General features: G+C 43.8%; 1 pseudogene; it reads right to left on the bottom strand.

Moving 5' to 3' along the window:
• Positions 1-24,782: 24,782 nt before the first annotated feature.
• Positions 24,783-26,818, bottom strand: LOC133910053 (probable leucine-rich repeat receptor-like protein kinase At1g68400; annotated as a pseudogene).
• Positions 26,819-27,120: the final 302 nt, after the last annotated feature.

The raw sequence follows: 27,120 nt of genomic DNA, 5'->3' as shown, positions 1-27,120 counted from the left end.
CGTATTTGGCACTAGGCCTTGCTGCGTGGTGTTCTTGTCGCTGCTTTCAGTGCATGTCCTCGTTGTTTTCACCTCGTGCTGCTTTTCTCGATTTTTTCAGCGCACACGCTACTGTCCCTGTAGCTTTTAGCTCTGTGTTGTCGTATTTTGCTATAAGATAAGAGGCTGCTGCAGTAGCACGAGCAAAGAAGAAGTAGCGTGAGGAGATGAGGAGCAGCAACGTGAGGAGAGGAGAAGCAATGTGAGGTGAGGAGTAGCAGTAGCGCGAGGAAAGGAGAATCAGTCCAAAATGAGAATGAGCAACAATGTCGTATTTCAATAAATACTTAAATTATGTATTTAATTAATACTTACAGTAATAATAATAATAAGAGTAAGTAGATTATTTAATTATATTTGTTTAATTATATTAATTTGATAAATTAGAGTACTTAAGATCATTTGATTAATTTGATTACATAAATTTGATTAGTCAGTGTAATTAGATTATTTAATTAGTTTAATAACATAAATTTTATTCATCATTGTAAGTAGATTATTTTCTTAGTATAATTATATGAATGTTATTAACCAATATAATTAAAGTATTTACGTAACTTAATCACTTAGGTTTAGTGGAACTATAGAAGATAGTGTGCAACAGCAACAAAGATGTATGGTGGTGGCCCCACATGCCCATGGGCGCCTCCCCTCCTGGTGTCACTTTGTACTAATGGTGGTGTAAGGTGATGGTTTGGTTCATGCATGCTCTTTATAGACGTAACTAGGGTGCCAGTGTAATGAGAGGAAAGATAAAAAAAATAAAGAAAAAAATATCAGAAAGATTAAAAAACTTGGGTAGGACAGAAAGATTCAATTAAAATCATAATGCACAAAAAAATTATTAAATTGAATTTTTAATTAATAGTGGTGTGCACCTATTTAATTAATATTTTAATTTAAATCCATTAAATAGTGGTGCACACCGAATAGCTGTATGGCCAGAGAGGTGGTCAGGGATGTGATGTGATATGAATGATGGATGGATAGTGGTGTAAGCCTGCTTAATTAATATTTTAATTCAATCTTAAATATTAATTATTTCATTTGAATTCAATATTGATGATTGTTAATTACTTAAAATTTAGCATTGTTAAGTATTGTATTATTTAATTTGCATTATTAATTTATTTAATTTATCAAGGGACGTAATTAGTTATGTATCGTATATACATCTAAGTAGTTATTTTATTACATGTACATTTATTTAGCAGATACGATATAACTCTCCATATTTATTTTGGAGAACACCCACAACTTTGCACGGGAGACTCGTAACAATTCAGAACTGCCAGGATACAGAGAGTTCGGTTGAGGTATCTAATAACCCAGATAGTCTGAAATCACATGTTATGAGCCTTTCGCGTATAAATAAGTAGTCTCATACTGTTGTCCTAGAGGGTGTGCGGCTATGGTTTGTTCCAAACAGATTGGTCGTTGTCCATACGTTGTTCGAGTTGAGAAGGAACAATACATGAGCTTTGTACTCACGCAAGTAATTGGAGAAGAACTTTGATATGGAAGTGTACGTAAACATAGTGCCATGACTGATGCAAGGTGAAGCAGTGACTACCGTGAAAGAATCAGGCCAGCAGGTGATGCATGAAGAGGATGGCATGATGGGCATGTCAGGGAGGACAGTTCCGGTAGATAGGGAGTTAGAGTGGATCCTTCTGAGATAGATGTAGGATGCATGGATGATGAAGCCGGTGATAGCGGGGATGAAGAAGCTGCTAACAACGATGACTTGATGCCGACGATCTAATACTTCTGTGGTGCTGGGCTGCTAGATTGTATCGTCGTTGAGTATAACATCTTATCTAATTGGGGATACCAGAATAGCGACATTCAGGTTGGGCAACAGTTTCGTAATAAGAGGAGGTCATCTGCTTTATTAACAACTATGCTATAATGACAATAAGGAACCACAAGTGAGCTCAGTCTAACCCTACGGAATATGAGGTCATGTGTATCAAGCACCCGAATTATTCTTACTTTGTACGAGCACATAAGCCGAAATATGAGAACTATTTTGTGATCAGTAGACATACCCTAATACATGCAGCGAAGAGGCTATTAGGAATGTGAGTCACGTCGTTGATGCGAGATTCATAGCCCAACTCCTTATCACCCTTGTTAGCACGAACATTTATTTGTCACCAAAATATATTATAGGAGAGGTGTAGACTAAGATGGGTATGTTAATTAATTACCACACCGCATGGCGAGCGAAACAGATTACGTTGAAGATGTTGTTTGGAAGCTTCGAAGAATCTTACAACTATACTATGAGGCTACTGCAGAAGATTACCATGACAAATCAAGGGACTCAGTATGCCATGGTAGATGGGCCGATCATGCTAGAGGATGGGTTATACATCACCACTGACCGATACCTCATTAGGTTATTCTGGTCCTTTAGACAATGCATCAAAGCTTCCAGACATTGCAGGCCGGTTGTATGCATGGATGCCACATTTCTAAGCAACAAGTATCATGGTACCCTTATGACAGCGATGACGACAGATGCAAATAATCATATCATTTCTCTTGCTTTTGCAATGGTTGAGAGTGAGAACAATGATATCTGGCTATGGTTCTCACCTTAGTGAGGACACGTGTCGTGAGAAATAGTGAACGAGTTTGCATCATCTCAAACCATAACAAGGGTCTTCTACATGCGTTGAACATGATGCATGATAGCACAAACTACTCCATTGCATGGCCTGATGTGGAAAGAAGATGGTGCATACGACACTTGGGAGCGAACCTATACACAAAGTACCGCAACAAGTCTCTTGCAAAGAGATTCAAATGGTTGTCTGCAGAACCAGTAGACGAAGTTCAATGAGATATGGAGAGGATTAAATGAGACCACTCGCAAGATGATGGCGGAGCAACAAGCACAGAAGAACCATCTGCGAAAGCAAATGGTTGGGGGACATACTATTGTTAGCCATTCACGTGCTATGTTTAGCCAGTGGATAGCGGGGAAACCGACAGAGCATTGGATCCTAATCCATGACGCTCACGGTGCTAGGTTAGCACATAGAATTTTAATGATCATATTTTACTCTTTCTTATGCAAATAGGGCTTCTAAAATTAGCGTATCCCATGTTAGGTATACCATTATGACAATGAACATAACAGAGGTGTTCAACAATATCCTAAAGGGAGTAAAGGGCCTCCTGTTGTGTGCCATCATGACAATGAACATAGTGGAGGTGTTCAACAATGTCGTAAAGGGAGTAAAGGGCATTCTGTTGTGTGCCATCATTGAGACTGTGGTAATGCTGCAAGGAATTGCAGCACGCAGTTTGTACCTAAGGTGAAGAACATCATATCTAGAAGGAGGAACAAATCACACTTTTATCGTACGAGAATCTACGACTTGGCCAACAATGAATTCGAGATCATGTGTTGCGGTAGATATGCTTTAGGGTATAGCACAGGGGACACTGTGCAACAATATTAACTTGGGCCTCACGAGATCAAGTGCACATGCAATAAGCATTGCATCATATCTCCGTACTTCACGATTGATGTATTAAGGAGCACATGGCTTCCAAAGATATGATCCTTCAACATCAGAAGCAACTACAAAGCGATCGATGGGCCTAAGTGGGTACCTTATCCCTGAGCATGACGCACAGATCCTAGAAGGCCTAGAGCCATGAGGCTGCAAGGTGACATGGATGAAGCAGATATTGTTGATAGTCTATGCAAGTGTAAACTTTGCAAACAACCTGGCCATGACAGGAGAACATGCCCGATCTAGGAGTAAACTATCAGGTCACTATCGAACTATACTATATTAAAGTTGTTGTATTTTAGTTTGTTGTTTAAAGTTATTCACAGACATGATTTGTATTCTAAATTGTATTCATCTATTAGTTGTACTACTTATTTTGTAATAGATCGTATGGTACTAGCATCACAGACAATATTTTCTTATTAAACCATGAAGCTTGTTATTCACATATTTATTGAACCATGAAGCTTGTAATTCACCTATTTATTGAACCATAAAGCTTATTATTCACCTATTTATTGAACCATGAAGCTTATAATATATTTTAATTTTTTATTCACCTACTTATTGAACCATGAAGCTTGAAGTCATTGTCATGGCTTATGGTGGTCTTCCCGAGCTTCTTCAGCAGCAGTACGACAAGAATCATAGGGGAAAAAATGATTTTCACAAGACAGCAGGTACCACGATTATATATGTTTTTTAATTACCATGATAATTTGCTACTAACTTAGTGCATGTATTGGATACCTTTTGCAGTTTCTTCTGTTGCGAGCCCGAAGTATCCACACGATTAAGGAGTTAGACCCTCAATTTCACAAGCCACTCACACGGGTAGGACTACTGCCTTTCGCTCTCAAGATGGTCAGAGCTCGCATAGAGGGTGGTGGCAGGACACCTCTCCCACCGATTGAGGAGCCATGAGGAGCTATTGCTCACAGGTCTCGTCGACCAGTGGCGTCATGACACACATGTTCCACTTTTCTTTTGGTGAGATGGCTGTAACATTGAGGGATGTGGGCATGCTGACCAGGTTGCCAATCAGGGGCACCTCGTTAGTAGTTTCACGACCAGCAATAGAGCAATGAAAGGGTTACATTTAGGGCAGCTAATTATTTGTTATGTAATACACTTCAAATGTTATAGTGCTATTCAAACTTTATTGAACATCTGCATCTTGTAAGTTTAGTGTGTAATATGACATGAAGGATGTTGGCCTCTCCATGTCCTGGATTCATGGGCTGTCACAGTTTGGTCCATGTCCATCGAATATAGAAGAGGCTGCAGTTATACAATACTATGCGGTGTACTTATACGTCCTACTGAGAGGCATCATGTTCTGCAACACGACAGAAGATTATGTCGCCCCTCATATTGTATGGTTAGCGAGTCATCTTGCGTCACGTACTTATGAGCCGACATCTTACAGTTGGAGATCTGTTGTGCTGGCTGCAACCTACAGAGGATTATGTGCCGCAACCCAGCGATCAAAGAAGAAGGGATCTGTTACAGGCTGTCTACACCTCTTACAGCTATGGAGATTGTGAGCGGCAGCGTCGAGTCGAGTCGCCATTGTAGTTGTTCGGTGCAGTTATAGTTGTTTAAGGCACATATATTATTCACTTTGTTATCATAGTCATTCTTATTATGTATTATTCACTATATTGTCAATTGATTTTTTTAATTTTTTTAATGTTTATCAAATTATTCTGGCACATAACTTTATTTATTACTTATTTATTAAGCGTTGTTACATATTAATCGTGATATTCAGTACATGTTTAATGTTTCTTAAATAATCAGAGATTCGTGCTTTGGTGCAGAGTCATAACGTTGCAGTTAAGGATCAACAAATCTGTGGCGGGGTCTTCGAGTATATGCTTTTCATGGACACCTATAATGATCCATATAGCACTTAATGTCTCCTTGCAGGTTATGCGTGAAGGGAAGAATAATCCCTTCAATGAGAATAACGTAACCCAAGCTATGGCCAAATTGCATGCAAGGCTCTTCTGTTCTGCGTTAACTGCTCCACTCTAATATGTAACCGTTGAGGACCTTAGGGCTTTCTTGCACGGGCAGTGTCAAACGTATCTCAGGGTATACGAACTGGCCGACCATCCTTCTGTGCTAGGTTTTTCTAGGAGGCAAAAAATGATAGTGATGTTGCCCGACTAGTATGTATCCCACATTCAGGTTCGTTATTTTCTATTTGGTTACCTTACTTATCTTTTTTTCATTGATTCGAATGCTCCTCTTTTGCACTAGACGTTCCTGGAAGATGCACAGTTGATCAACAAAGATATCACAAACTTCTTGATGATATATATGCTCTTCGGCGAGGGTGTGATGGATGGTTTGCGTAGAAGACGATGACCGTTAGCGCACCTGAGGGGTATAGGGGCTCCCTCTACTACTCATCCAGAAATTGACGAGGACGAGGATTATGATTTCATGTCCCTAATGCCTCGACGTTCTAGCATAAATATAGGAGAAGGTTCAAGGAACACTGCAAGAGAATATTCACGCACCACATCAAAATGGCGTACAACCGATAAGGAAATAGGACATGCTACTACCCTGACAGCTCAAGATGACGACGACTACAATTTCATGACACAATGACCCCTCCCTCCGAGGCTCCATCTCCGGAGGACATTGATGACCCTGAAAATACTGGTGGGTTTGCATCTACTCATACTTACAACTTTCCATCACCACCTTGGAAATAACAACTATCTTACCCTGATAGCATTGACTAGCACAGCTGGCACTATTCCGCTAATTTGCATCGCCACTTTCCTTCGCCATCTTGAGATGCTCTAGGTATTTATCATCTATGCACTATGAACTATGCATATACCAGGCATGCCTATTTATTTTGTTTACATTTCTATTTCATTAGTTCAGTTTGACGGGTATATGGTTAGTGTCTTATATTAACATACTATGTTACGAACTATTTATGAACTTCATGTCTAATCAATGTGATGGTAAGTTTATTATATTAATGTACTATCCAATCTTACCAGAGTATACGATGCCATTTGTAAATATAAGGTACTGCAGCATTGGCTCATGCATAGGTTTTTTCCATGCAGTCATATGCAACTACAACAAATTCTCAACTTTCAGGGACGAACATTAGTCATAAGAGGAAACCATCACAACATCTCTGTCGTGAATCAGACTTTAGACATGAAGTGACCATACGATAGAGCTTTAAGTATTAAATAACAACATCTTTATTGTAAGACAGGCTTTAGACACGAAGTGACAACACAACTCAACTTTAACTACGGAATGACAACACCTCTATCATTAGTTAGGCTTTAGACATGAAGTGACCACATAACTCAGCTTTAACTATAAAATGACAACACCTATCCCGACCTAGGCTTTAGACATAAAGTGACCACACGGCAGAGCTTTCATCATAAATTAAATGACAACACCTCTATCCTGACTTAGGCTAAATGCGTGCATCTTTGTCTCCATGTTGACGGACACTTTCGACACACGCGCAATAGGATTCCCTGAGACCTACCCTGACATCGTAATGACTCTCCCTCGAACACGGCAAACAATGAAATAACCACACTAAGCAACAACTTTCAAAAGAAATCTCTGCAAAGCACCAATGCCATAACTTTTTCAGCTTTCACAGGGAATCCTACGCTCGAGCCCCCAGCTAACCCATGCACTCAGTCTATGCACCGGCCCCCAGCCACTATAAATAACCCCACCCTCATCCATAGATAGACCACTCATTTCTCAACTCTCTCAACTGCAATATCTTTCTCACCTCCACCATACCCACCCAAGAAACACTAGGGAATTTTTATGTGTGCCAGTACAACAAGTCTCGACATGGACCATATGAGTACCCACCGGTATAACGATGTAGATAACTCATGTGGTATTTTCCATACGATTTCATGAACTATCTTACTACTATCCTCTCTTGTTTCATTTGTCCAGTCTCCTCCACCTATCTGTGACTTCAAAGAATGGCTTGTCATTGAGCAAAATGAGTACTAGAAGTGGTTGGTCTATATGACCATGCGGTGGAGGAGAGAAGCGTACGAATGATGGGAGTACGAGAAAAATTAGGAGGAACTATGACTGAAATATCAGGAGGAGGAGCGCATAAGGAAGGCAGCACAGTAGCGGGCCATGAGTGAAGCTTGCGAAGAAGAGAGGGAAAGGAAGCGGGAGATGGACCGTCGCGCTAGGGTAGAGGGCCCTGATGCTTTGAGGAAGGGCAAATATCCTAGGTGCACTCAGTAGAAAGTATCTATTGTAACCCGGTCTATTTTTATTCCCTAAGGCATGTTAGGTTTAGTAAGAGCACGCTACTAAGTTAGTCTTTAGGCGTATTATACATACCAACGTTTAGGACCTGTTTGTTTCCCCTGGATTGTGAGAATCTGGATTTTGTATTTTGAATTGTAGAAGCTCCTCTAAGATGGATTGTGGATTGTGCCATAATACATGACTAGATTATGAGAATCCACATCCGCAATCTGGTCGTTTGTTTGCACAATCTGAATTGTGGAACACAATCCACAATCCATAATCGAAAACAAACATGCCATTATTCTTGTCATATCTTTATATTTATGATCCATTCGCGCAGCGTCAAAAAACCCCATATCCCATATAATTTTCATCAGCGTATATAATATCTGTGCCAAGTTATATGATAATTGTGCTTCACAGGCTCATCACAGCTACTATTATTCGATATATTAGAATTTGTATCATCCCAACATTACTTAACTAAAAAAATTACTCACACAAATTTACACTAAGTGAATAAACAAATGTCGACAAAATTACATCGAAATAAATTTATAGCAGCAGCACGCCACTGCCGACACAAGAACATATATCGGTCTGTGCTGCTGTATGACCTAATTAGGTGACGAGACGCAATGACAAGATGAGACAGTGGTCGCTACCGACACAATAAATTTACAGTAGCAGCACATTACATGGATTACAAATTTACAAGTGCTCGCTTCCTTACTATCCAAATTTGAATCATCCAATCCTGACAAAGAACAGTTTGAAAACCACGCCCACATTAACAATGAACAAATAATTAAATAATTTCCCTATGAATGATCATTCTTCCTGTGACATATCCCACAATCAAGAATCGATTTTTACAGGCATGAGGTGGTGATGAGATGCAGTGACGAGACATGAGGCGCCGAAAGCAAGATGCAAAAGAATGATGTCGGCCTGTATTCAGTACTCGAGATACCGAATACAACATTGTACACCGTGCCGTATTCGGTACCTCAGGTGCCATTAAACAGTAGGGGTCACCATTTTTCGGTTCCTCAGGTATCAAAATCGAGTTTTCGGTGTTTAAGATGTTAAATACATATGCTAGATTTATAAATACGTCGATATATCATCTATTTTAACAAATACGATAACATATATTATCTATTTTTGGATTTTTCCCTGATCATACTGAATTTGATAGGGCAGAGCTGCATATGGAAAATACTACGACTATATACGGGCTAATTATGATTATAATATGTCTACGTAATTGAATCTACATTAACGTAAATTTATGACTCAAAATAATGTGAATTCATTACTCTCTCCCTCTCCCTCTCCCTCTCCCCTAGATCTAGATCTAGAGAAAATATCCCCATTCATGATGAAACCTCCTAAGGCTAAACATCACATTCTAGCTACATTTTTAAAATATAATACTAGAATCATGTGAATCTACACAATTAAATCAATATTGCAACAAATTTGAGCTAATTTGATGATCAAAATAGCAAGAACCATGAGCATCTCTAGATCACATTGAAACTCTAATTTAGCCTTAAATCTAAATCTAAACTTCAAAAAAATACAAGCTAGGGATGAGATATACATACCTTATTTGGCTCCTCCAAGGAAATCAAAAACAAAACCTTCCCCCCTATTTTCCAAATCGGCCGCCACAGTTAATGCTTACTGTTTCGAACAGTAAGTCTGTCTGAATGGAGCTAGCCGAGAAGAAGCAGTATTTATGGAGTTTTTGCACAGGCGGTCCACGTAAGGAACCGCCTGTGGAAATTACTTTTCAAAGGCGGTCCTTGGCCGCACGGGGCCGCAGTCACTTTCTTAAGCGGGTTTTTTCTACGAACCGCCTGTAGAAATCAATCCTATGTGTCTCGAAAAATAGGTTTTGTAGTAGTGTATTGGCAAAGCTGCGTCCTGTCGAGCTACGCTACGACTGAGGCAAGCTCTACTCATACGCGGATGCAGTCGCAAACATTTGCAAATTAAATTCTTTACATCAAAAAGTGGAAGATGTGGTTTGGTCTAAAAAGAGTGGAAGATGTGGTCAGGTGGACGAGATCTGATGAATATCAAATTCTCAATATTTACCATCGGAGAAGAGAGTTTTTTTCTCATTCAAGGACCTCACCTTTGTTACGCAATGTTGCCACATAAAATATGCCGGTGTTCACGTTTTTTACTGTGATGACCCAGTGTTTCATCAATCTAGATCCACTGAATTAGCAAAAGATCATGATAGTAAACTATCAAATTGCTCACACATATACTAGTGCTAGATTAGGTACGGGTATAACGAGTGGGTGGTGGTATATTTAAATATAGCCTCTTATGCTAAATATATAAATTGATATATTAGTGCTCACTTAGTAGTTATGGAATATGTATTGGTCTATCTTATGAGATAACAGGTCACGATTATTTATCCCTTAAATCAAAATAAATGAATGTTTATGTTCTTGCGCTTAAAGTATTCTTCGTGAGATGTATGAACACATTTTAATTATTTCTTTGCAGATCCAATGTATATTTGTGGTTGAAATTTTACCAAACGATCGACCTCATCAATCTTTAACAGAGAGGTGTACCAAATCGTTGTGGAGAGTGGACGTAGCATGTTCCTTAGTTTATGGAAGAAACCAACAAACACTATGGTCAGTGGCAGTATTCAGTGGACCAGTGGTGTCACAAAGTTCGTCTGTGGAACAAACAAACAACTTTGGACAGTGGCGTACCCCAATGGTGACACGAGGCGAGCTGCCACCATCACAAAAAAATAAAATCATCGCTATAAATAAAGAACAAGAAAGCTCGCAGCCTCGCCCTAACCAAGTGGAGTGGTATCGTTCTCAATAAAAACGAGCAGGAAAAAATTTAAAAAGATGGTATGTGATCTTGATAATTAGGAAAGAACTAAATGAAAAGAACATGTATGGTAGTCAAACTTCCTGGGAAGATTTTTTCTAGGGGGTGGAAAGATCTTTCCTGCTTAGTGTTGAGAACTTTGGAAGAAGGTTTGCAAGATTTTTCAAAGCATATAATGAGTGCATTTTCTAAATCCGAATGCTAGTGAAATGCTATTGTGTTGCACTCATCAACTGGTTCATTTGAAAAATTGGACTATTGGAAAAAGATGGTGAACAATAAATACGTTTCAACACTTTCTCATGCAAGTATAGGTCTTCAACACTTGGGGGGGGGGGGGTCATCTTTTTTTCTTTCATTGTCCCTAAAAATAATCCTATGAAACTAGGTTTCTAGGGCCGGTCCAAGAGGGGGGCAAGCGGGGCGGCCGCCCCGGCCCCCCAAATCCAGGAGCCTCGTCTTATATTGTGCATCGCTGGTGTATGATCTTTGGCCTTTGATTATAGTTAATTACTTTTACAAGCTGAGATGGTTTTTAAAGTTAATTACTTTTTTGTTATGGTTGATAATTATTTTTTTGTTATGGTTAATTTGGCAAACACTTTATTGAAAAAATAGTAACCGTGGCACATGTGCCACAAACATGCAAAGCCAAAGTGTGCCTGTCGTACAACCACCAATGAGGTGTGTTGCTGACTGTGCAAGCTCATGCCAGTCATCATGCACTCATACTCCCTCTGATTTGCCGCAGGTGCCAAGGTTGCTCAGCTCATCCTCACAGCCATCCCAGGCACCGACCGCCACATCGTCGCATTCGTGCTCTCGAGTATGTGCACCACCTCTGCTGTTGCCCTTGTGGCCACGATGTTCGTAGTTGTGGACATGCTCCCGCTTGACTTCCATCCCCGTTAGTGCCCTCCTCACTATGTTGGCCGCCCCCACCTCACCTCTCCCCTACTCTCCTCCTCCTGCGTCTCCTGTAGCATAGCCATATGTCAATCCTAGGTCAAGATTTAGTCATATTCAATACTTGAGAGCCTGCTCTCCTTAGCGAAGTCAAGTGATTTGATAAGGATTATTACGTAAGACTAAAATCTATTATTAATTAAAATGGTATAAACCGAACAAACCACATTTTAGAACTCATTCTATTTATAGAAGTTCTAAAACAGAGCGATATCACAGTTTAGTTGACTCCCATGGTGGAAGTAGGAGTGGTCCAGGCTCAATTTTTTTGTTGTTGTTATCTTCGTCCTTGCAGGTTTTTGTGGTGAAACTTGAGCACTAGTTGTCTCAACATTGATCTTGATTGAGACACTTGAAGAAGCTTGAGACAATGGCACATGGGCATGCAAGTCCATAGTAGCTGAACCACTAGGGCCTATATCCACTTTTGCATTGGCACTGCTCTTTATCATTTTTTGTGACTTTATTGGTGCCTACAAAAAGAAAATATAAGTTTACCACATTGTCATCACAAGTTCTGAATACAGATGAAGTAAACAAAGAAAAAAATACCTTTTGTTTTGAAGTTCCAGATATGTCTGATAGTTGTATAGAATGTTCTACATGTGTAGATATCTTTCTTTTCCTTATATTTGTTGAGCTTTACTGTGTGTTTGACAACACTACAATGGCATTTGGAGTTGCAATAGTCTGAGAACCAAGCATAGCAGATGATCCTCCCCTATTCCTCTTGTCACATGTAGACTTATTATGACCAATACATATGCACTTTCTGTATCTCATGATTGTACCAACCCTGGACATTTTGGTGCCTTATTAGGCTCCCTTCTCCTCTCTGTCTTGGGCCTTCCAAGCATCCTTACATATCCAGGAGCCTTAAGTGGCTCTCTATAAGAGACCGACTAGCTGTTTGTGCCCTCAACTGGTATGACCACTTGAGATGGCTGCACAACAACTCCAGGTTGACAATCAAGCAACCTCGAGTTGCAGTTCAAGTACAAGATTTGGCTGAATCCGATGATGAGGACGATATGGTAGATGAGTACGATCAGATCACTCGTCATGGTCGCCAGCTTGAGCGTGCCCCACTTCACAACTACATGGTAGTTGCAATTTGTGATAAGTACATTGTATTGACTCATGGTTTATACCGTACATAATGTATTGCATCGTGTTTGCAGGGCTAGCAACTCAGACGCCTTGCAAATGAGGCTGGACAAGCGTTGCTATTTCCACGGGATTCCGGTGAGAAGGTCAGCCACCTTCGTGGAGGTAATAGTTCACGTATTAACCATTGTTCTACGTTTTCCACATTTTTTCAGTATTCGAATATACTCTGACATTTTCACCTACTTCATGGCAGAGAGTTCGTAGGAGCTACCGCCGCAGGCATACAAGATGAGCTGCATAACAACACCGGATGTGGCACTAGCACCAGTGGTACTTCTTCCTAGCCATCTACCAGACACACAACAGCTTTGACGCAGCAGACACCGGTGCACTATGGTACCCGGGCCCGCAGTGACAGTCGTAGTGGTAGTGTTGCATGCACGCCGTCGCGCACTACCTCAAGGACTGCCTCTACCTCTTTGGGAATAGCTACATGTGGGAAAGGTAAGGCTCCACGCGAGGAACCCTCTGAGAGTGAGGAAGACAACTCACAGGGTGACGACCCATCCTACAGGACCGATGAAATTGTGAGCTCACAGCTCACAGGCACTCCTCCACCGACACAACCTTCGCAACAGTCGCAGTGTCGACGTGACTGGACCAATATTGGGAGTGCTAATGTCCTGCTGACCAACCCGGGCCGTGAATGGAGAAAGAAGAAGCTGTACACACCATGGGTATGAGTTAATTTCAATGTGTGAGGTGCTTGAATAATGTTGTTTGTAGACTACCTTGTGTGGACACATCAGTCTCATCGTGTTGCTTGTGGTACCGTCGTGTGTGGACTACCTTGATGCTTTTCTGCGGATTATATGTATTAATCTAGATGTTGTTTTGAACCATATAACTTTGCTGTCAAATGACAATGTGTGCTGCTATGGAATTGCATTTCGATTATTTATGAAAGGATATCAAATGCATTTCCAGCAATTTCTATAACCCTCGATAAAAGAAATGGATCGAGCGTACAATTTTGGTATTTGCGAATTATATGTCTCCACGAGATTGAATTTGTGTATCGTTGTGCCGATGCATCTGCCCTGCTCTGCTCTGCACTGCCTAGCCGTGGTTTGTCATGCCAAACTTAATGGTGCGACTAGAAACACAGTCACACCAATACGCTTGGTGTGACAAGTCTATACAGCCTTTGAGGCAGCATACAGGCTTGTCACGCCAAATGCACTGGCGTGACAGTCTCTTTGGTCACGCCAATCTCCCTGGCGTGACTCAACACGGTGTCACACTGCCCCCCCCCCCTCAATTCATTGTTGCCAGTGCGCCCCTGCAAGTAGAAATGGGCTGGCGTGGCACCAACTTTAGTCATGCCAACTAACTTGGCATGACACATCAATGTGTCACACCGGCCCTTTTCCTCCCACCTCGATCCAAGTGAGCGCTGCAAATGGAAAAGGGCTGGTACGACACCAGTGTTGGTCACGCCAAGGAGCTTGGTGTGACACAACAAGGCATCACGTCAGCCCTTTTCCCTCCCACCTTGACCCCAGTGAGCCCCTACAAATGCGATGCCCCTTGCGTGACACAATATTCGCCAAAACTTTGGCAACAATGAGCTGAAAAAATTTACGTTATCAAAATCGGAGTAACAAAATATATGCCTAAGTATCGACATATTTTTGCTCATCAACTCAAGCCTAATAAAATGAAACCTCGATAACATTTTAATCAAACCAAGCAATGACAACATTTGGTAAAAGTTGGAGAAATTTTTAAAAGGAAAATTTTGACTCTTACAAGCATAAATCAATAAAAATTGGTTAAAGAAAATGAAATACCATAATTTTTAGACTTTTACGTAAAACCTAGGTTAGGTTATCGTGTAGTAGTATTTGGCCCATCATCGTCTTAGAAAAAAAGGTATTTAGCCCATCATAAAGGATTTTCTTGCCGATGCATTTGCACTACAGCTAACAATGATCGAACTTGCAGTAATGCTTAGTTCACATGATACAATCGACGGTGTTTGCACATGAAGTTCACAAATAGTTCATAATGTAGTACATTATTACAACACACTAACCATATACCTATCGAACTGACCCCTCATGCTAATCGTTCGCCCCATCATAGACCAACTCATCATCCTCATTATCGTTCGGGATAAGCATGGGCAAATTAGCAACAAGAGCCTTCTTGTCTTCATTTGCACCGCCTTGGCCACTGCCTCTTGACCCTCCATAGCTCTCCTCTTGTGTTGGGGATACATGACACGGTAAAAATCACAAGTTGTCTTTTTATGGTTCTCCAGATAGCTTGACAGCACCATCGGATGACACTTACTGCGCCATGCAATCTCATGATCCACCTCCTCTTTATCAAGGTACGCCTCCCATGAACATATCCGCGTACTCTATTCCCAAAAACAAATTCATGTCAACTCCCATTAACATGGTACAGCCAATATAGCATATTGAAACAAAAAATATAGATAATATGCATAAAGATAACCATATCATTGCCAACCACATGCCCGCAGTAGTACCCTACACCGAGTTCGAAGGGCACTATCCCGTATCGAGCTTTGATACCACAAGTGTACTTCCTTGGACAACATGGTTCTATCACCCTATTCCCCTTCACTTGATCCTAGACCTCATCTATCCAGTCACCTTAGGGACCGTACAGTAAATCTCGAAAGTTACAAGTAGCACCATGACGCTGCATTCAAATTCATGACACCCAAATTTACCTCAATCAACTTGTAAACAAGCAACCATGCTTAGTTTTTACCTTTGTCATCCCTTCAAAATGAAAGTACGGAGAACCCCCAGAAGGTTCACAAAGCACGTTTCGCTTCCCACAGTTGCATAAGGGAGGATCTGCTACACGTCTTCTGCTCACTTCCAATTTCTCTTTATCCACCAGTTTTGGTTGATTCAATGGAGAAGGAACACAACAAACAAACTTGTCATATGGCTTCGGATAGTGAGTAAACCATTTCACCTTCAAAATCCTAGGATAATACATCTTATGCCCATCAATCCATTGGAAGAAGTAGCACATCTCCCACTCCTGTAAATTATTAAAACATCATGTCAGCAAAAGTCATGCCATATGCGTCTACCATAACCCACAATAAATATACACTCACACGATAATCCTTGCACATGTATGGTAGGGACCAGATCGGTGAGAGGCCTCACCTTGCACTATAGTCTGGGCTCGGTTGGCCCACTGCAGCAAGTAGGTGTTGTAGACGTTCCGTCAATCTCTTGCACCGTTCTGTTTCGTCCTATCAATCCTACAATATGATAAAATCATAAACGAATGTAACAATGCAGGAATGAATCATGGAAGTATTGCTGCAAATTAGGTTGATAATTAGATTCACTCACTTGTACAAGGTCACCGACGTGGAGGCCGTGTCTGGAGGCGTACACTGCAACCTCCCAAACTACCTCATCACATGGTTCGGCAGACAGATTTCAACAATGAAGAAACAAATAAATGGCAGGACATAACACCAATACTCCATGTCCCGTGTGCATAAAGTGCTAAGTCCCATGCCTAGGATCTCTTGCCGGTCATATGGCTCCCACTTCACCTGAAAATGAATAACGTATAACAACGACGTCAACTGACATGTGCAAGTATTTAAACCAAAGATGCCCATCCATTTGCACTCACGTAGCTTTGCATGATGCAGTTGAGCTTGTTGGTGTAGAAGAGGTACCGCCTGCCTGTGTTGCCAGTCACGGCCTTGACGTTTTTCCAAAGGAAAGCAACTATTAGCATTGAGCCCTCATCCTCGAACTCCCAAACCTACAGTTAAAATACAACATATGACATAAATGACTTAAATAACAATCTATGCAGAAATAAAAATGCAAGAAGAAATAAAAATAACAATGTAAGCACAAATAAAAATACATACCTCGGGATGGAATCGATCGGGTCTACCAACGGTCAACCGCTCCCACATCCACACCTGAAGCAGATACACGCATCCCCCAAGGTTGCCATGGTCCCCACTGCGCCTGCATGCATCACATAGCTGTCGGTACAGCCATGTGAGCGTGGTGGATCCCCAACTGTACAGTCTGATATTCTTCCAAACCTTGCCAAGTATCAGCAAGAACATTCAAGGAACTATTTTGTCACTCCTGTTTAGAAACAAGTAACCCCCAACAAGGTGCCACAATCACGCGTGAACGCACCTCTCAACGAACTCCTCCGCTGCATCAGGAGCGCACTCCGAGAAGTTGGCAGCCAACCAGGCAGAGCTGGCGCTAGATGGTTTCTTATCTTTCGTGTCCTACTGGCTCAGGAGGCCTACTGCCAAGGAGCGCCTCCATCATAACGCACCATCCAGCAGGCTGAACATTCCTGCACACAGGCTGTCCATCCACTGGTAGCCCAAGTATCATGGCCATATCCTGCAGCGTGACCGTGAGCTTGCCGCGAGAGAAGTGAAAGGTGTGTGTCTCCGGCCTCTAGCGGTCCACTAGTTCAGTCAGTGCTGCGATGTCAAACATCGGCAACTCCGTCGTGACCAACCTGGCCAATGGCAAGAAGCCTGTGCGCCGAATGTATGGGGCGTACCTCTTATCTCACCTGAGAGGACCGTGAGTGCGTATCCAAAGGGGTTTCTGCACCTGAAAGATACAATTTAAATTGAAATTGTTATTTACACCTGCATGTTACTTAGCAATTATACGTAGCAATTATGGACAAATCATACCTCGTTGTTGTCGACCATCAGCTGTGCTCGGTGATCCCTATCGTAGTACGTCTCAAGGAGCGGGTAATCGGGGTGCGCCATCGCCGTGCAATATAAATCATCACACAATCGTTAGATAATGAAAATACAAAAAAATTGTCAACATATATAAAAAAATTGGCATGGAACAAAATACAATATTGAATAGTTCACCTCTACCAAACTGCGATTTACTGCCCCCCCCCCCCCTTCTAGAATTCCCCTTTTTCTTATGAATTGGCTGATTCTTCGGGCCCTCGTTGTGTTGTTCCATCCTGTGGCCAAATCGGTTGCATATGAAACAACGTATTTTAATAAGCTCCTCATCAAAGTCTCCACCTCCGTACATGTCATCACCATAACCATTATTGCAATCATCCATCTCATTCTGGAGATGTTTTCTCTTCCTCCTCCCTGGTTTTCGTTTTCGTAGACCACAATCTGGTACATATTCATCACCATTGTAATTAGGCCATTACGAAGAATCAAGTAAAGGCTCAAAGGTGGATTCCCAAGTCTTCAGAGCCATTCTCTTATAATACACTAGGGTCAAGTAGTCGAGGGATGTGTGGTCCACTCTTCTCATCCAGCATGCTGATAACATGAGAGCACGGGAGATGGAGCAAGGGGTCCTGTGCGTGCACTTCGCTATTGTTAAGTCTACTCTACATATCCTGCCGCCAGAGCTCTCACCCTCGATGCTAATCCGAAATGAGGATGTAACACTGTAAAGATAGCTCTTTGGATCAAAGAGTTGTGCCTCTTAGGTAGTATGTATTTTTCCCTGCTTCGTGAGGTGCTTAGGGATAGCTTTTCCCGACACATGACTAGCATCAAGTCCATTGCGTGCTTTTTTCCACTGATCGATAAAATAGAAGTTGCATTTGTGGAAGGTGTACTCCATGATGGCAGATACCGGCATTGGACTAATGCCTTTTAAGGATATTGTTGAATACCTATGACATATTTGTAGTCATTGTTCCATACCTACAACCACCCTCATCATTCGCTAGCGCCTATTTGCACTTATTAGCCATTTCGCTCTTCAACAACTCTATCGCATGCCCATTCAAGATATTCTCTAATTCTACAAGCTTTTTGTTGAACTGTCTCTCCTCTTTAACTTTGCAAAGTATCTTTAGTTTCTTTATTACCTCATTGCTCTTCTGTCTTTTCCAAATATTTGCAGCAAAATGATGCATGCACCACCAGTGCACAAGAGGAGGGTAACCCTCCATTTGTTCTGTAGCTGCATTAAGGAGACCCTGGTGCCGATCCGATATCATACAGATTTGGCGCGTCGCTCCAATTACGTGATGGCGAACTAGGTACAAGAAAGACCAACTATTGTTCCTCTCTCCCCCTGTCAGCGCAAATGCTAGGGGGACCAACTGATCCTCCGCATCGATGCCAACAACAATCATCAATGCACCCTTGTACTTTCCCGTCAAGAAAGTGGTGTCAATGTTAATCATGGACTGACATTGCTTGAAGGCCTCCATGCATTGAGGAAAGTACCAAAACACACGTTGCATGACGTGCTTTATGACACCACTATCACTGCCCATCATGCCACCAGATGAAATGAACCACTTAGTCCCGGGGTTGAAATGTGAAATTGCACCCAAGATCCTAGGTACCCTCACGTATGCCTTCTTCCAATCTCCCCATAGTAATGCCGTGACATGTTGCTTCGCCCTCTATATCTTGTCATACAACACAAGGTAATCGGTAAACCCAACTATAGACTCAATTAGAGATGCCATAGTCATGCTCGGGTCTGCCCAAACGATGGGGGCGATGCACCGACTAAGGTACCTCGCCGTGCACTGGGAGTGCACTTGCGGGTCTCGCTGATCCGCAAGTGTGAGGTTGTCGAACATTTGTGACCTTCCATCGTCAGTCGTCACTTGGAATAAGACGAACCCATAAAACTCATCCACAACCTCTCTGTCATTTGATAGTGTACCTCTCCTTCGCATAAGAATCAACCATGTCATACGGCCTGTGGTGTCGCACTGAGTAGTCCCTGAAACCATAACTTTACTTCCTCAAGACTATCAAATATCATCCGCTTCTTAATCAACTCCTTCTCACTGTCTCATTCCTCCTCCGTAGACATTAAGCTATTATCACAAAGAGCATTATTGGTCAATGAAATATCTGCGTAGCTCGGCACCTTGGGCACATCCTGTAACACCCCAGGGCCGCCAAAAAACCTGGGATGCCACTAAACTACGCAACCTACAACTTACCATAAAAAAAAGGCAGCATCTCCTCTATAAAAATAAGCATCGCGGAAGTATTAACACAGATAAACAAGATATGTAGAATATCACAATAACGGATAGAAACATCCTAACATGAACCCAAAGGAAAATATTAAGTTTAACTTCACCACCACACTTTAAACTTCCTACGTACGACTCTAAGGACTAAACTTTATTTATTATTACAGCACAATGATAAAAAGAATATAGGCATGAAGTGCAAAACGTGCTGCTACATTCCCATCCCTTCACGACATGCATCAAATACCTAGAAGGAGTAATGCAAGGGTGAGATATAAAATCTCAGCAAGCAAACTTGTTTTGACAAGTTATTTAAACCACAAGTTGATTAAGCATCGATTTAATACAGTTTTCTCAAGACATAAGACATGTTAGGATAGTATTAACAACATTAAAGAATAACTCCAAATAAAGATCACAACCACATGCGTAACTTCATATCCACAATAACATATAAATGTTATTAATCTCCAAGGATGCATATGAATGCAATGATATATCTTCTTTTACATCGCACCCCTCCTCGGGCAACGTACGATGTGTACCGGTACAGTCGTGATCTTTACGACATAACTTCCAATGCATATGCAAATGTAAATGCGCATGGTAGAATATGCTGCAATTGCATTAAAGTATACTACCAATAATACTTCAACTTCATCCTCAAGACAAATAACAATATAGCTCACAAAAATTGTAGCAACGTAAGGATGGATATAAGTCCATGATTAAACATGCTTAAACATAAAGCATAACATAAAATTTAGATCACCGTTAAATTGACATGGTTCTGAAATAAAAGTGTAGGTGATGAAAATAACAAGTCAAAACGGTAGCAACAACATAGCTACGTTTACTTGCCTTCTACCGACGATAATAGCCAACTTCAAGTGTGAGACGAAGAACCACCACCTAAACATAACCATAACTCAGCACCAACACTCCTCATAACATGCAAATACATAAAACAAAGCGCTCCTACGCCCGAAACCCTCAATCAAGACATATCGACCAAAAACAGCACACACGCATTAGTTTGACACGAGCAGCAGTACTTATCTTTTTCGTAACTATTTTTCTACCACAGATATAAAAGCAAACGAATACATTTTCGGAAACTACAGAACAAGGGCTACAACTTTCGTTGAGACGACACAATTTTCTCATGCCTCTAAGGTCTCCTAAATGACATAGCAAAACAGCCCTAGAAACCTGTCGTTAATTTCAGACAGCGGCCACCCAAACTTGTTTATCTCCAGAAATACGCAACGAAAAATTCTAAAATTTTGTGGACATGTAGATCATAACACAAGCTTCAACTTTTGTATAATTTTGATCTACAGAAAATATCATTATCATGGCCTAATCGAGCTCTGAACATTCAATACTGAAATCTGTTAATTGATCGATTGCAGAAAATTCAGAATAGCATAACCGGAGCTATATCAAACGAAAAATTCCATACTACACACCATTGGAAATATTAAAAAATCCTATACAACTTCCTAGTTATTCTGAAAAACTGGTTTGGCCTCTAAGATGCCCAAAAACTGAATAGATCTATTACTGTTTAAAATCTCGCCAGAATCTGACATCCAAATTAAAAACTTCATATCTGCTAATCTACGTGGCCAAAAATTCTGAAATTTCACTGGTAGCTAGGTTTAGACGTTAGCTACAACTTTCTAGTTGATCACTTATACAGGAAAAATCATCTAGGTCACCGAAATATCAAGAGCACGCATACTGCTCAATCTGCTGCGCGCAGAAACTCAGTTCGACCCCAAACCACAAATTCCCCTAACAAAAACCTCTCAAACCAAAATCTACCGGCCATAATCATCAACTAAAATATGAAGAACAGCAGGGGAATTATTACCTTAGGGCAACACAGCAAGAAAACTCCAAAATCTCCTAGCTCCAAACCTCCTCTTCCCCTCTTCTCCTTGATTTCCTTGCTGCCCTTCCCTTCCTCTTCTTCCCCTCTTCCTTTCTCTTCTCTCTACCGCACAAGAGCTACAGCAGGGGGGGTGCGGCGGCACAAGAAGGGGGATGGCTAGGGTTTGGCGGGGTGGAGGGGGAAAAGAAGGGGGGCGCATGGGCCTTTGGGGGAGGGGCTGGGCTAACCGGCCCAAGCCCAGGTTGGCTCAGTCCACTCTCATGGTTAAAGCTTCTCTATTTTAAAAGAAATGTACTGCTGCAATTTACTTCATTTTCTTCTCTTTTCTTTCCCGGCGAGAGTGATTCAATACCCAAAAAAATCAAAAACGACGACTTCCAATTTCCTTCCAAAATTTTAGGGCATTACACATCCACATGTACAGACTTCAGTGTCCTTATCTCCTTTTCTATGTAAATTCCATCCCACCAAACCTCATCCTCATCCTCGCTTGCTTCTCCTTCCACCTCAGCACCCACGTGTCGTTCCTCAATACCAGACACATGTTCCACTTCTTCTACCTCTCCATCTTCATCTTCGTCCTCACTATCCAACGAAAAGATTGGTGTATCCTCGACATTTCCTTAGGCCTTCGCATCCTTAAAAAAATTATCGCTGACGTCATTACATACCACAGTCAAATCAAAGTTATTGCAACCACCAGCAGCTACCTCCTAAACAGAGGCATGAGGTACCTCCAGAACAGTAACATCGGTGAGTTTGGAGACATCGACAACCTCTGGGACAATGGAAGGAATTTCCTGAGTCAAATGCTCAACATGCTCCACTTCCTAGCTAATACTGCCCAGCACATCTTTTAACCGATGGCATCGAGCTTGCTTCGATACCCACATCAACTACCAGCTCCATACAACAAACTTACAAACCATTCACATAATCCTTGTACAGCTTTCAATCATTCTCCGATACTAACTCCATAACAACATAGTGAGTCCTATCACACCGGCTGGTATCAAACCTTCCACGTACGATTACATTACATACATTCACATCAAAATTCATAACTGATCTAACCCGAGCAACAATTTCATCGAAGCAAGGAGGGTTCCCAAATTTCAACACTTACTCCCTCATCTTATCAAACTCCCCATTTGCATTAACCATGCCACCACAAAAATATACGAACAATCCGGTCCATCTACACAAACCATCCAAATATTATACATATACAAAAATATCATCGCTATAACACAGGCAAATCCTACACATTATTATCCAATTCAATCCCTACACCTCATCATTTCATCCCAACAATTCAAAAATACCCATATATATAGAAGAATATGTATTGCTAATATACATTAAGCCTAACCATATATGATTTAATTTCCTATGCTCAAATAATTGCATGCAACAAATTCTATACGATACACATGCATAACTATACATACATAGCACGATATATGACCTCTGATCTAACCCGAAACGTATAGATTTCATAGATCAATATCAACATAATCTTAAACCCTAACTACCCTAGAACTACGAATGCAATCCAAAACCCAAAAAAACTTAGAGGGAATAGAGGAGTTATCTTCCTATGACACGTTCTCATGAAATCCCCTTCGAATTGGGCCTGAGTGGTGGAGAAATGGGAGTCGGAACCACCGTCGGAAGGGGAAGCGTCGCTTGTGCTCGTGCACAGCTAAAGGAGGAAGAAAAACTCTAGGAGAGAAAGGCCGGGGCGGCCCCCATATGCAACCGAGTCACACCAAAAAGATTGGCGTGGCATGCAGTCGCGCCAACCCCCATGGCATGGTGCCGAGGCGGCCGCCAACGTGGCTCCTTGGTCACGCCAACGAGATTGCCATGATCAAGGTGAGAGTCATACCAAAGAGTCTGGTATGACCAAAGGAGCTACTTACTAAAATTTTAGATTCTCACATGTTGTTATTAAAATATTAATTTAAAATAGATTAAAAAATTCCTAATGAGGATAGCTAACGCGCACCATATCAGACGAAACCACTGTCCAATCCGCTCGAGGAGGAAAAACAATCAGTTTTGATTGTTATGGGAGCTTCAATATCTAGTTTTTCAGTTCAGAGGAGAATCGGGCTCAGACAAGTTCAGAAGTCAAAATAGACTTTTTGTTTTTTCCCTTTTTCTTTCTCTCGCTTCCCGGCCTGATAGGCTGGCAGCCCACTATGACGCCGGCCCGCCGTGAGAAACGTTTGATCTGGGTTGGAAATTGCACGGCCCGGCCACACGAGAAGTGGAAATTGCACGGCACCGCCCGCTACAAAAACGTGATCGGTTCCCCGCCCCGTGATACTGCGGGCTGCGGCTTGCGCGCGCGGGACGGGATCACGGGAGCACGAGCGGCGAGGACGGAACGGAACGGGCAGCCACGTTGTGATGGAGGCAGATGGCGATCGAAGAAGGCGGACCGGCAGTTCAGGCAGTGCTGTGAGCCCGGGTGAGCCTGTGCCCCTCATGCCGCCCAGGCTCGACTGACCTAATACTGGCGGCTGGCGAACGGAGAGGTTCCTCGTTTTTATCCCACTACCTGATGAGGCCAGATCGGCGTAGAAGCATCGACGGGGATCCCTTTGCAATGGTGCCAATCACTGGCTAATGCTACCGTCATGTTTCTTCTCGGCCTCTTTCTCATCCGTCTTCTATTTGTTGATCTGGTCAGTCTGCCTCAATTTCTCACAATCTCACTGGGTGGTGTGTTGCATTTGTATGTCATCTATTCTCCGCAAAGTATACTACTCTAAGTAAACGAAAGGCAAGTATAACAGAGTTCCTTTTTTCGGCGAACACTAGCTAACAGAATTCATTAGCCGGCGGAAGATTTAAATTCGGTGGTTACGCGTTGCTCATCTCTTCTCTGATTTGCCGATGTTTTTTCCTCGCGACATTCTTTGAGAGGGAAGAAGGAAAAATGACGCTACTAACCACCAAACCGCCACGTTGCATCAAGAGCTTGAGGCGGGAGTGGACCTTGTGGTGTCCTCCGACACGCAGGGAGAGGATTCGTACGAGTGCCCGGCTTGCGACGGAGACGCGGAGTACCTGCTCCGCTTGCTTCCCCTGTCCCTGATGTCCTCGATCATCTTCGCCATCACCACCATCCTGGGCCGCTCCCTCGGGCCGTCGGCGACGCAGAGCAGCGCCACCTGCAGGAGCGCCACCATCTCGTCCTCGGCGCCCTTGCTCCGCAGCAGCTCCACGTCGAACACCTCGGACGTCCACTCCTCCCGCACCACCGTGCGAGCCCACCGCGGCAGGTCCGCGCTGCCGTCGTCCTCGGGCAACCGCCTCGTGAGGATCTCCAGCAGGATGACGCCGAAGCCGTGCACGTCCTGCTTCTGCAGGGCCTCCCCGACCGGTGGCGCCGGCGCGAGCAGCTGGAGGAGCGCGAAGTCGGAGACGCGCGCGTTGCCGCTGCCGTCGACGAGGATGTTCGGGGAAGTGAGGTGCCGGTGGGAGAGGTTGCCGCCTGACACGCCGTGGAGGTAGGCGAGGCCGTGCGCCGCCTCCTGCGCCAGCTTCAGCCTGGTCTGCCAGTCCAGAGGAACTCTTGCCGGCCCTCGGTTCTCTGTAAAAAAAACAATTTTTGTTCAGGTATTAGAAGATGCGGACATCACTTGACAAAAGTATGACGAGAGACAAATCTGCTCACCGTGCAAGAGGCTGTGGAGGCTGCCGTTGGGGATGTAGTCGAAAACGAGAAGAAGCTCCTCCGTGGACGCGTAGAACGCGCGCAGGCTGACGATGTTGGCGTGCCGCCACGTGCCCATCTCCCTCACCAGCTCCCTACGCCGCTTCTCGTCCTCCCGGGACGCGCCCTCCCTCCTCCTCATCCTCTTCACCACCACCACCTCGCCCTTGGCCTCCTCGACGCCGGCGTCGCTCGCGTCGTTGCCACCCATCACCACGCGGTATGTCGTCGACGTCGCGCCTTTGCCCAGCATCTCCGCGGCGCCCCTCATGAGCGTGCCCGCGTCGAACTCCACACAGCACCCGTCGAAGCGCACCGTCTCCTCCCGCTCCGCCGTCAAGTTGGCGGGCGAGCCGGCGCGCGGTGGTCTCGTCGACTTCTTGTTCTTCAGCAAAAGGGCGGCGTACAGTGCCGCCGCGACCAGCGACGCAACCGCCGCGCCCACCGCTGACATGATCATCACGACCATCCACCGGTCACGGTTCTTCCTCTTCCCCGTCGACGATCCATCTGACGTCTCACCGCCGCCGTTCCTGTACACGATCTGCTGCTGTCCATAACACCGACGAAGCAGCGGTGCGTCACAAAGCCCGGGGTTGCCCGCGAACGATGGCGCGGGGAAGGCTGCCGCCAGGCGCTTGGGTATCCGCCCCTCGAGTTGTTTGCTGGAGACGTTGAGCTCCGCGAGCTTGGCCATTGCTTCCAGCGAGGTGGGCACGGGCCCCACGAAGGAATTGCGCGCAAGATTAAGCGTCAGGAGAGCACGGAGGCAGTTGCCGATCTCCGGCGGGATCGTGCCCGCGAGCCGATTGCCAGAAAGGTCAAGACGGCGTAGGTGGCGAAGGCGCAGGACGGACTCGGGAAACCGCCCGGGGAAGCCATTGCCTGAGAGGTAGAGAAGCTTGAGGTGCGGCGCCAAGCGGGATAAGTCGACGCCATGGAGCGAGGCAGCGAGCCCGTGAAGGTGTTGTTCTTTAGACTGAGGAACGAGAGCAAAGGGAGATCCGCGAGCAACTGTAACGCCGCGGCGTGCCCACCGAGGTGGAGGCCCTCGAGAACGACGCGGAAAACGCGAAGCGTGGAGGAGGAGGAGGGTGACCGCTGGCAGGTGACGCCGCGCCACTTGCCAGAGCAGGGATCAGTGTACTCCGTCCAGGAGCCGAGCGCCGCGGCGCGGTCGGAACACACCGACTTGAAGGCGAGCAGCGCCACGGCGTCGGGGCTCGGGGCAGGGGAGGAGACGCAGCTCTCGGCGAGCGCTAGGACCAAGAAGACCACACCCAATGCCATTGTCATCCTTTAGCCAGTGGCAAGCGAGAGTGAAGGGCGCGGGGAGTGGCTCGGCGGACGGCGCGGACGGGTGTATGTAGCAGCAAGGGCGCAGAAGAGGGAGTTCATGGTGCAACGGCCAGGTGCGTGAGGGAGTAATGGGCGTATGCGTGCGGCCGTGCGGGAGAGAGGAGGGATGGCTATGTGTGCGGCGTGAGCCCATTAGTGCACCGTTGGAGGACAACGGAGCAAACGCCAAACGGAAATATGAACTCCTAGCTGTCGTTTACAAGGCCTTCGCTTCGCTTGCTCACCAGTCACAC

Source organism: Phragmites australis, chromosome 2 (genome assembly GCF_958298935.1).
Source record: "Phragmites australis chromosome 2, lpPhrAust1.1, whole genome shotgun sequence".
NCBI classification, from domain to species: Eukaryota; Viridiplantae; Streptophyta; class Magnoliopsida; order Poales; family Poaceae; genus Phragmites; species Phragmites australis.
The sequence above is the reverse complement of the archived record's forward strand: the minus strand, read 5'-3'. Positions and strand labels throughout refer to the sequence as shown.